This window comes from Aethalodelphis obliquidens, unplaced genomic scaffold (genome assembly GCF_003676395.1).
Source record: "Aethalodelphis obliquidens isolate GAN/ISIS:26980383/991018 unplaced genomic scaffold, ASM367639v1 scaffold30, whole genome shotgun sequence".
NCBI classification, from domain to species: Eukaryota; Metazoa; Chordata; class Mammalia; order Artiodactyla; family Delphinidae; genus Aethalodelphis; species Aethalodelphis obliquidens.
The window spans coordinates 17,298,181-17,310,392 of record NW_020837974.1 but is presented as its reverse complement, the minus strand read 5'-3'; the positions used below and the strand labels follow the sequence as shown (position 1 = coordinate 17,310,392).

The following is a 12,212-nucleotide window of genomic DNA, read 5'->3' as shown; positions in this document are numbered from 1 at the left end:
TTAATGTAGTCCCAGACATCTCTTAGGCTGTCTTCATTTCTTTTCATTCTTTTTTCTTTATTCTGTTCTGTGGCAGTGAATTCCACCATCTGTCTTCCAGGTCACTTATCCATTCTTCTGCCTCAGTTATTCTGCTATTGATTCCTTCTAGTGTAGTTTTCATTTCAGTTATTATATTGTTCATCTGTGTTTTTTTGTTCTTTAATTCTTCTAGGTGTTTGTTCTTTAACTCTTCTAGGTCTTTGTTAAACATTTCTTGCATCTTCTCGACCTTTGCCTCCATTCTTTTTCCGAGGTCCTGGATCATCTTCACTATCATTACTCTGAATTCTTTTTCTGGAAGGTTGCCTATCTCCACTTCATTTCATTGTTTTTCTGGGGTTTTATCTTGTTCCTTCATCTGGTGCAAAGTCCTCTGCCTTTTCATTTTGTCTGTCTTTCTGTGAATGTGGTTTTCCTTCCACAGGCTGCAGAATTGTAGTTCTTCTTGCTTCTGCTGTCTGCTCTCTGGTGGATGAGGCTGTCTAAGAGGCTTGTGCAAGCTTCCTGATGGGAGGGACTGGTGGTGGGTAGAGCTGACTGTTGCTCTGGTGGGCAGAGCTCAGTAAAACTTTGATCTGCTTGACTGCTGATGGGTGGGGCTGGGTTCTCTCCCTGTTGGTTGTTTGGCCTGACGCAACCCAACACTGGAGCCTACCTGGGCTCTTTGATGGGGCTAATGGCAGACTCTGGGAGGGCTCACACCAAGGAGCACTTCCCAGAACTTCTGCTGCCAGTGTCCTTGTCCCCACGGTGAGCCACAGCCAACCCCCGCCTCTGCAGGAGACCCTCCAACACAAGCAGGTAGGTCTGGTTCAGTCTCCCCCGGGGTCACTGCTCCTTCCCCTGGGTCCCGATGCACACACTACTTTGTGTGTGCCCTCCAAGAGTGGAGTCTCTGTTTCCCCCAGTCTTGTCAAAGTCCTGCAATCAAATCCCGTTAGCCTTCGAAGTCTGATTCTCTAGGAATTCCTCCTCCATTGCCGGACCCCCAGGTTGGGAAGCCTGACGTAGGGCTCATAACCTTCACTCCAGTGGGTGGACTTCCGTGGTATAAGTGTTCTCCAGTTTGTGAGTAACCGACCCAGCAGTTATGGGATTTGATTTTATTGTGATTTTGCCCTTCCTACTGTCTCACTGCAGCTTCTCCTTTGTCTTTGGATGTGGGGTATCTTTTTTGGTGAGTTCCCGTGTCCTTCTGTCGATGATTGTTCAGCAATTAGTTGTGATTCCGGTGCTGTCGCAAGAGGGAGTGAGCACATGTCCTTCTACTCCCCAGTCTCTCTACACTGTGATTCTAATATGAGGAAGAAGGGCAGGAAGGAAGCTGGGAGGCAATTAGCAGTGGCTGCCATTTGCCCTGCAGCCAACGTTGGAGCCTCACCCTCATCATCTCAGCTCTACACACTGAGGGGTTCTTATTGCAAATACTTGCAACTAGTAGCCCGAAGCCTTATTGTTGACTGCAGGTACACACAGGAGGGCAGCTGAACTGCCCCTGGAAGCAGCCCTCTACTAATGGCAGGTGGGGTCCTAGTGAAGAAATACCCCGGCTTCCCTGCTCCTCGTCTGGGACAAGTTGGAGAAGTTAACTGGATTAAGTTCCAGTTGCCACAGCACTAACCCGCTCTTAGAGCTCCCTGTTGGCTTCCTGCCCGGCCGTGCCTCACTTGCTGACTGGCCTGCAGATGTTTTCTGGGATCACCTCTCAAATCCATCACGTGCACTTGAATCCTTGTCTTATAAATTGCTTCTGGCTCCGCAACAAGAGAAGCCACCACAACGAGAAGCCTGCGCACCACAACGAAGAGTAGCCCCCGCTCGCCGTATCTAGAGAAAGCCTGCGGGCAGCAACGAAGACCCAATGCAGCCAAAAATTAATTAATTAATTAATTAAAAAGAAATTGCTTCTGGGGGAACCCAACCAAGACATCCTTCCTGCCTCAAACAGCAATAATGTGATCCATGGCTGGGCAATCTGATCAGCCCACCAGGGAGACTAATTTGAGGAAGAGATTTAGAAAATTCTAAGACGTTATCATCATCTGCTTGAATGAGAGTCCTGTTTGGTCCACAGCCTCAAACACACCAAGGTGAGTCTTGAAAGCAGGATAATCATTTCCCTTCTGTGTTACTCGTAACTGGGGGCACCGTTTATTAGTTTTACCTTTATGTTCAGCCACTGCTCTTGAAATAAATCCACTGTAACAGCGTAACAGAATGAAAAGATGGTTCCAAGTCTCAGCCACATGTGTGTACAGCCCAGCCCTCCTGCCACCACCCTCTAGACGTTACCTTCTGCTATGGTGAGTTCTCAGTGTAACACCTCCTGCCCTTCCTTGGCTAGAGTCCTCAGCAGACCATTTGGTCCATCAAAGGAGACCTACAATGTTGGGCCTCAAAAGGAAATGGATGCGGAAGGAGGTGCCTGAGAGAGATTTTAAAAGATGTAAATAAATGGAGAGCTAGTTCATGGGCATGGATTGGAAGATACAATATTTTTAAGATGGCACATGTCCCCCAATTGATCTATAGATTCGACACAATCCTTGTCAAAATCCCAGCAGATATTTTTGCAGAAATTAACAAGCTAATCCTAAAATTTATACAGAAATCCAAAGGAACCAGAATAGGCAAAACAATTCTGAAAAAGCAAAGTAAAGTTGCATGACTTTCACTTCCCAATTTCAAAACTTGCTACAAAGCTACTGTAATCCAAGACCTACTAGAGAATGGACTTGAGGATATAGGGAGGGGGAAGGGTAAGCTGGGACAAAGTGAGAGAGTGGCGTGGACATATATACACTCCCAAACGTAAGGTAGATAGCTAGTGGGAAGCAGCCGCCTAGCACAGGGAGATCAGCTCGGTGCTTTGTGACCACCTAGAGGGGTGGGATAGAGAGGGTGGGAGGGAGGGAGATGCAAGAGGGAAGAGATATGGGAACATATGTGTATGTATAACTGATTCACTTTGTTATGAAGCAGAAACTAACACACCATTGTAAAGCAATTATACTCCAATAAAGATGTTTATAAAAAAAATTTTTTTAAAAACTACTGTAATCCAGACAGTGTGGTACTGACACACAGATAGACTTAAAGCAATGGAACAGAATAGAGAGTACAGAAATAAACCCATACATTTATAGTTAATAGGTGCCAAGGTAATTCCATGGGGAAAAGACAATCCTTGTAACGTATTATGCTGGGACAACTGGATATTCACACGCAAAAAGATAAGTTTAGATTATCTCAGACTACACACAAACATTAACTCAAAATGAACAATGGTGCTAATCATAAGAACTAAAACAATGAAACCTTTAGAAGAAAACATAAGGAGAATTTTTGTTACCTTGGGCTAGGCACATTGCTCTTAGACATGCACCAAAAGTGCAATCCACAGAAGGGACAAATAATTGGGAAATTGCACTTTAATAAACTTTAAAACGTAGAGAATTTCAAGGCTCAGTCTTTCCACTGACACAAGCATTAAGCTGGCAAAACCTGTCAGAATCAACTTTTTTTCTGGAATCTAATCAAAACTGTAAAGCAACCAGGGGGCCTCCTTGATGAAGAAAGAGACTCAGTATTTGCTAAGAATGTATTGTGGCATTTTTGCTTATCTGCTTACTATTTCCTATTCCCCAGCTCAGTGAGTGGGGGGGGGGGGGGTGGGAACAGTGGTCTACATTTTGGGTGTGATTTGCTAGAACAGGAAAGGGCAATACAGACTTTGTTCTCAAAGAATTGTGGTTGTACCTTTTGATCTGTCTGGTAGCTTCCTGAGGGACTGCCTTGGGCATTTGCCTTCGTCATGCCCCCCCTTTGAAACTCTTTCAAGACTGGAGCTGCTTCCTAGGTAGTGTCTGTTGAAATAATTTAAAGACATATACTGCCCAACTGGGGCAAGGGGTGATGGACAGAGCAAGCACAGACAGACCAAAAAGCCTGGGAAGGAGGAGGCTGGAGAGGAAAATACAAAGGCATTGAAAGGCTTCCACATATACCAGGGAATCTGGAATGCAATGCATGTGCCCAGGGCTGAATGCAGCACAGAAAAGATCTGAGAAGACCCTAGGTTTGCACCTCTGGCTAATCTTTGGATTCTTCACAAGCAGGTGAAACGCTAAGGTGAAAGCTAAAGTGCAGTTATAGTCAGCCTGGCTAAGCATTGAAGAAGTGTCCCAGCCAATCTCTAAAGATTGAGAAAGTAGTTTTTGTTCTGTGTGCCTTATTCATTTTGGCTCCAGGTGTTTAAGGAAATCTCTATCAGATCGCTGGCTGACTGCCAAGATAATGGAATGGAGTGGAGACTTCAGTGAATATACAACAACAAGGAATAATACAGTATTTGCAAAAATAGATTGGAAAAGTCACTCAACAAATGGATGGCTGCAGCCAAAGCAAACAACAAAAGCAAACCCTGTTGGGGCAGAAGGGCAGGGGAGAATCTAATTTCCAGAGTTATCACATTACAATGTTCAAGATGTCCAGTTTTCAACAATAACAATAACAATAGGGCATAAAAGACATAGGAAAGCATGGCCCATTCAGATAGGAAAACACAAACCAAAAAGGAAAACGACAGAAACTGTCCCCGAGGAAATCCAGACATTGGGCTTACTAGATAAAGATTTTAAATCTGGTGTCTTAAATATGCACAAAATGCTAAAGGAAACCATGGATGAAGAACTAAGGGAAACCAGAATGATGTATGAACAGATAGAAAATATTAATAAAAAGAAATTATACAAAGGAACCAAATAAAAATTCTGGAGCTGAAAAGTAAACACTGAAATGAGAAATTTACCAGAGGGGTTCAACATCAGATTTGCAGCAGGTAGAACAAAGAATCAGTGGCTTGAAGATAGGCAAATTGAAATTATCCAGTTTGAGGTGCATAAAGGAAAAAAAGAGTGAAGAAAAGTGAACAGAGCCTAACGGACTTGTAGGGCCCCATTAAGTATAACAACCTATGATTTATAAGAGTCCCAGAAGGAGAGGAGGGAAAGGGCCAGAGAGAATATCTGAATGGCCTCCACCATTTGTTACTACAAATCAGTAACCTAACTGTACACCTTAAGGAACTAGAAAAAGAAGAGCAAATTAAACCCAAAACTGGCAGAGGAAGGAAATAAAAACGATTAAAGTGGGGACAAATGAAACAAAGTATAGAAAAACAGTGAAGAGGATCAACAAAACCAAGAGTTGTTTCTTTGAAAAGATCAACAAAATTGACACACCTTTAGCTGAACTAAGCAAAAAAGAGAAGATGCAACAGACTAAAATTAGAAGTGGAAATGAGGCCATTATTACCAACCTTACAGAAAAAAGATTATAAGAGAATAAAAATTGTATGTCAAAAATTAGATAACCTAACTATCCATTTAGAAATGGAAAGACTCCTAAAAAGACATAAATTACCAAAACTGACTCAAAAAAAAGGAAAGAAAATCTAAACAGATACATAAGAAAAAAATAGTTGAATCACTAATCAAAAACCTCTTAACGAAGAAAAGTCCAGAGTCAGAAATGCTTCACTGATAACTTTTACCAAACATTTAAGGAAGAATTAACATCAATCCTCCTCAAACTCTTCGACAAAATAGAAGAGGAGGGAATACTTCCTAAGTCATTCTATAATACCAAAGCCAGATAAAAGCAGCAGAAGAAAAGAAAACTACATTATGTGCCAATATCCTTTATGAATACAGATGTAAAATCTTCAACAAAATACCAGCAAACTGAATCCTATCGCATGTTAAGAGGATTATACACCATGACCAAGTAGGGTTTTCCCAGGAATCCAAGGGTTGTTCAACAAAAAATTAATCAATGTAGTACACCACATTAATAAAATGAAGGAAAACCCACATGCTGATCTCAACTGATGCAAAAAAAGAGAAGCATTTGATTAAATTCAATACTCTTTCATGATAAAAAAAACACTTAGCAAACTAGGAATAGAATGGAAGTCCCTCAATGTCATAAAGGCCATATGTGAAAAACCCACAGTTAACATCACACATGATGAATGATACACCAAAAGCTTTTCCCCTAAGATCAGAAAGAAGGGTGCCTGCTGTCACCACTGCTATTCAACATCGCACTGAAGGATTTTGCCAGAGCAATTCAGCAAGAAAAAGAAATAAAAGAAACTGGAAAGGAAGAGGTAAAATACCACTATTTGCAGATGACATAATACTATAGCTAGAAAATCCTTAAGAATTCACCAAAAAATTATTAGAGCGAATAAACAAATTAAGCAAAATGGCAGGGTACAAGATTAACACAAAAGTTAGCTGTGTTTATATACACTAACAATGAGCAATCCAAAAAGGAAATCAAGAAAACAATTCCATATATAATAGTATCAAAAATAATAATACACTTAGGAATAGATTTAACCAAGGAGGTGAAAGACTTATACACTGGAAACTACAGAACATTGCTGAAAGAAATTAAAGATCTAAGTAAATGAAAAAGCATCCCATGTTCATGTAATGGAAGAATTAGCATTGTTAAGATGGCACTTTTCCTCAAAACAACATCTAGATTCAGTGCAATCCCTGTCAAAATCCCAATAACCTTTTGCTCTTTCAGAAATGGAAAAGTTGATCCTAAAATTCATATGAAATTGCATAGGGCGCAGAATAGCCAAAACAATCTTTAAAAAGAACAACAAAGTTGGAGGGCTCAAGCTCCCAATTTCAGAACTTACTACAAATCTACAGTAATCAAAACAGTGTAATACTGGCATAAGGACAGAAATAGAGATCAATGGAATTTAATCAAGAGTCTAGAAATAAATCCATGCATGTATGGACAGTGACTTTTGACAAGGATGCCAAGACAATTCAATGGGGAAAGAATAGTCTCTTCAACAAGCAGGTGCTGGGACAACTGGTTATCTACATACATGGACCCTTACATCATATACAAAAATCAATATAAAGTGGATTAGAGACTTAAATATAAGAGCTAACAAAATAAAACTCTTAGAGGAAGGTATAAGGGTATATCTTCATGTCCTTAGATTTGGTGATAGACTCATAGACATGACACCAAGAGGATGGGCACCAAAAGAACAAAAGAGATAAATTGTACTTCATAAACATTAAAAACTATAAGAAAGTGAAAAGATGACCACAGAATGGGAGAAAGTATTTGCAAATCATATATCTGATAAGGGTCTAGTATCCAGAATATATAAAGAACTCTTACAACTCAACAACAAAATGACAAACAATCTGTCTTAGTCTGTTCGGGCTGCTATAACAAAATCCAGTAGACTAGGTGGCTTATTAACAACAGAATTTACTTCTCACAATTCTGGAGACTGGGAAGTCCAACATCAAGGTGCCAGCAGATTCGATAGAGCCCGCTTCCTTGTTTATAGACTGTTGTGTCCTCACACGGCAGAAGGAGTAACTTATCTTTCTAGTGTCTTGTTCATAAGGGCACTATTCTCATTCATGAAGGCTCTGCCCTCATGACCTAATCATCTCTCAGAGGCCCCACCTTCTAATACCATTACATTTGAGGGGTAGGATTTCCACATGTGATTATGGGGGAGAACAGACAGTCTATAGCACAGCCCAAGTTAAAAACAGGCAAAGGACTTGAATAGATATTTCTCCAAAGAAGGTGTATAAATGACTACCAAGCACATGAAAATATGTTCAACACCATTAACCATTAGGGAAATGCAAAGCAAAACCACAATGAGATACCACTTTATACACACCAAGATGGCTCTAGTAAAAAAAAAAAAAGGAAAATAGTAAGTGTTGGCAATGACGTGGAGAAATTGGAGTTCTCATACATTGCTGGTGGCAGTGTAAAATGGCGTGGCTGCTGTGGAAATCTGTTTGTCAGCTCTTCGGTAAGTTAAACATAGAATGACCCAGCAATCCACTCCTGGGTGTATATCCGCAAGATTTGAAATGCAGGTCTGCACATAGATTTGCACGGATATGTTCATAGCCGTATTATTCGTAATAAAGATAAAGTGAACACAATCCAACTTCCACCAGCTGATGAATGGAATAACCAAATGTAGCATATCTGTGCAATGGAGTATTACTCGGGCATAAAAATGAATGAAGTCCATGCTACCACACAGAAGAAACTCACACACGTTACGCAAAAGAAAAGAAAGCAGACACAATAGACCACATGCGTGATTCAATTTATACAGAATACCCAAAAAGGAAAAAGGAAAATCAGTAGAGACAGAAAGGAGATTACTGGGGCTGGGAGTGGGAACAGGATTGACTGCAAACAGGAACAAGGGACCTTTTTGGAAATGTTCAAAAAATTAGATAGCAGTGACGACGGTTGCAAAGCTCAGTAAACTTACTAAAAATCATTGAATTGTACACTTTCAATGGGTGAATTTTATGCTGTGTAAATTATACCTCAATAAAACTGCTAAAATAAAAAAGAGGAAATGGGTTGAAGGAGGGGCTGTGTCAATTATTTTTTTCCCAGTAGTCCCCTTGGCTGAAATGCAAATTTAACCACTTCCTCCCCACTGACCAGCTTTAAATACTCAGGGGTGTTGAGAGGGTGTTGAGAGATCTTATTTCACCCTCTTCTGAGACCTCCTGAGCCACATTCGCGAGACAGGAACTGACCTAGAGGGGTCCCTTAAGGGACCCTTCCCTCAACACAGATCTATTTCTAAGGGGACTCAGGTTCACCCCAAAGGACATGGCAGCTGTTAACTTTCCATCTCCAAAAGCATCTACTTTTTAAACACAAAGGGTTAAGTTGCCACTGCTGCATCTTACCCACTCCCTAAATCATGGCCGGAGCACTCTTTTGAAAATGTAGATTGGATTAAGCCACTCCTCTGATGAAACCTCGGATGACATCCATTTTCCCTTGGAGCCAAATCTACCTCCTTCACCCCATCCTGCAAGGTCCTAGGTGGTGTGCAGGATGTGGGACTTCCACGACTCCGTCTCCTAGCATTCCTTTGCTTGTTCACTCTATTCCCCACACTGTTCCCAAGTTCCTGGAGCGAGCCACACTCCCTCCCACCTCAGTGCCTTTGCACTTGCAGGACCTTCTGCCTAAAATGCTTCCCCTGTGGCTGGGGTATTTCTTACCATCCAGGGTGCCCCCTCTGTGTCACTACCTAGACCTATCATCTGTTTTCTATGACAGTATAGTTTGCATTTAGTTTGTCCATTACTTCTTTTTGTCTGTCTCTCCCCACCAGAATACAGGCTCCATGAGGGCCACCACTCTTGTGTATTTCTGGAGAATGTCCCCAGTACCTAGCCAAGGGCATGTTCAATGTCGGCGGGTAGAAGGCCGGAAGGAGAGAATGGGTGGGTTGGGCTGCGTGGGTGCATGGGTAGAAGAATGCAAGAGGGGGTGGGTGGGTGAATGGGTGGGTGGAAGGCAGGCAGCTGGGAGGGAGGGTGGGAAGAGGGACTGAATATCCCTGGGTTAACATACATCCAGAAGCAGTGTAGTGCAGTGATCAAGAATGTAAACTCAGGAGCCCAAATGACTGAGTTCAAATCTCATCTCCACCAGCACCAGCTGTGTGACCTTGAACAAGTCACTTAACCTCTCTGAGCCTTGGTTTCCTTATCTGTAAAATAGGGATGATGTTGATGATGGTAATAATAACTACCTTCTCATGTTATTCTGAGGTTTAAGTGAGGTGATACACCTTTAAAGTCCTTAAAACCCTGGCACAGAATCAGCTTTCAGCAAATATTAGCTCTTTTTTTTTTTTTTTAACTACTCCTTCTCTTGATCTTTCATCCATGGTATCAGAAAACTCACCCTGAAGATCAAGAGACAAAGAAAAGCTGGCTTCCTCTCCAGAAACGTGCTCCAGAGAATACAAGTTATTTTGGTTGTGAGGAAGAGAATGTCTTTAGGGCAAACATCTTTTGAACCGGCCACAGGGGAATTTGTACCAAGTTCCTCAGAAACAACTAGAAAAAGAAAAAAAAAAAGAATAAATAACAAGATGCTTTCTCTTTTTCTCTGGAGCGGTCATGTGGCTTAGCTGCAAATTATTTCCCAAAAATGAGTCAGCTGGGGAGAGATGGCATGTGTGTTTGAGCCAACCTGTGTCATTAAAACAGCACAAAACAGCCCCCATCCACCCTGGTAACATTTCAAGGATGAAGTGTTTGGGCCCATTTCCACAGCCTTAGGAATCTGATCGACCCAGGTTCAAATCCCAGCTCTGACACTTCTTGGCTAGTGTGACATGTCACCCCTCTAAGCCTTGGTTTCTCCCACTGTAACATAAATAGTCATAATCTTATTTGCCTCACAGGGTTTGTAGAATAAATGAGATCACCTAGTGCCTAAAAAATGCAAGATACTAATAGTAGTAGTTGTGGTAGCACCAGCTCTTTGAGGCTGCTGGGTGTGAACTTGCTGAATTTTGTCCCCAGGTTTCATAAATGTTTGCAAGAGACATCTGACCCTCTCACGGGCCCTTGGCTTGTCAGCAAGACAAGAATTCTCTTGAGAATTTCTTTTCTCTATTTTCTTCCTGAGTTCCCATGTGTAAAACGGCTAGGTCTCCCCATTTGACAGACGGGCAAAGCGAGGCATTCAGAGGGGTGATGTGACATGCCCAAGGGATTGTCTTCTCAAAGGCACGGAGACAGCATCCTGCTCCCTGCAGCATTGCAGCAGGAAGCCGGATTCAAAGGAAAAAGGCTCAGGGAGTCTGGGAGGGGGTCCGGAACTCAGACCTCTGCTGGGCCAGGCAGGCAGCGAGAGGAGTGAAGCCGGCCAGCGTGCAAACTCCAGAAGAGGGGCCATTGCCTCTCCATGGGACCTTGGGCAGGTCTCTGCGTTCTCATGCTTCTCTCTGAGCTGAGACCCCTGGGGACCTCGCGGGTCTCGCTGTGCCACCTCCTCTCCCCTCGGAGCTTCAGTTTCCACAGCTGGGAGAAGCGGCGGCTCACCGCCCCCCTGCCCGCCTTAAAGGTCAAGACTGTGAGGCCTGTGGGGGTCTTGTCACCCGTCCGCAGGAGGCAAACGTCACGCCGGTGGCCCCAAATGTCTTCCTAGCGGGCGACCTTTGGTGAGCAGTGGGCCTTGCCCTGGGGCCGGGCCCCCTCCCACCTCTTTCTCGCTCCCTGGGGGAGGAGCCGGCTGCTCTGTGGGCGGGGCCTGGGGAGCGGCTCACCACATCCTCCCCTTCCTCCCCACCCTGAGCACGCGGTGGGGCTGGGTTGGCAGGCACCGCCTCTGGCGGACCCACTGGCGTCTCTCTGCTGAGCGACCGAAGGGCTCGGGGTCCGACTGTCTGCCTGCTTCTCCCTGCGCGTGACTGACAGCCACACGGCTGTCTGTCTGTCTGCCTGGGTGGCCAGCTACCTCTTTGCTTGGCTTCTCCTGTCTGACTGGCGGGCCAGCCCTTGGCTGCTGTCAGTCCATCCCCCATGCAGCTGACCGGTCCCTGCCCAGCAACCTCTGTCTTCTGTCCGTGTGTGACCTCCTTGGGACGTGACTGATGGTTGCCTTTGCCTCTGCGTGGCCCGCCTGCCCGGAGCCCAGCTGCCGTCCGTCTGGGTGACAGGTCTTGTGCTGTCTGGTCGGTGACTTGGGGCAGGTTTCAGCTTCCCACCCCAGTCCCCTGCCTGTTCTCCCAGACCCCCATCCCTCACGCCAAGCCCAGCTGCCGTCCCCTGGGAGCCCACCGGATTGCCCGAAGCACAGAGAGAATGGATTTCTGAGAAAGAAGTAGGACAGCAGGTAACTCACCTCTAGCTACCGCTCTGGAGGGGGCGTTGGGGGGGAGGTACCTTCTCTGCCCAGGAAGACGTGCAGGGGTCCTGTGGCCTCATCACACCTGGGGACAGTTCACCTGCCTGGCGTGCCTCTCTATGGGTCTTCAAGAGGCCCCAGGGACCTAGAGGCAGAGGCATAGGCATGGCTGAGATGACCCCCTGAGGTTGTGGAAACCAGCCTCCAAAAGGCAGGGGCTGGGGAGGGAAAGCTGGTTCCAGACTGAACATGATGTGACAGTCACCATGGTTCTGGGCAGCTGAGCCGGGCAGGGGTGGGCATGAGTGTGACGGGGTCTGTTTGGGGAAGTGGGGAGGCATCGACTTTGTACCAGGTTCTGTGTTTTATCTCCTTTATTTTATCTAAATCCTTTAAGATGCGTTGGTGTG

General features: G+C 44.4%; 1 protein-coding gene across 1 annotated transcript in view; it reads left to right on the top strand.

Moving 5' to 3' along the window:
- The first annotated feature begins 1,215 nt into the window (after positions 1–1,215).
- Positions 1,216–12,212, top strand: part of IL21R (interleukin 21 receptor) — a 43,780-nt gene continuing 32,783 nt past the window's right edge. Inside the window, exons 1-2 of the mRNA XM_027126561.1 lie at positions 1,216–2,132; positions 9,841–11,790. The gene's annotated coding sequence lies outside the window, so the exon portion shown is untranslated. The remainder of the gene's footprint in view (positions 2,133–9,840; positions 11,791–12,212) is intronic.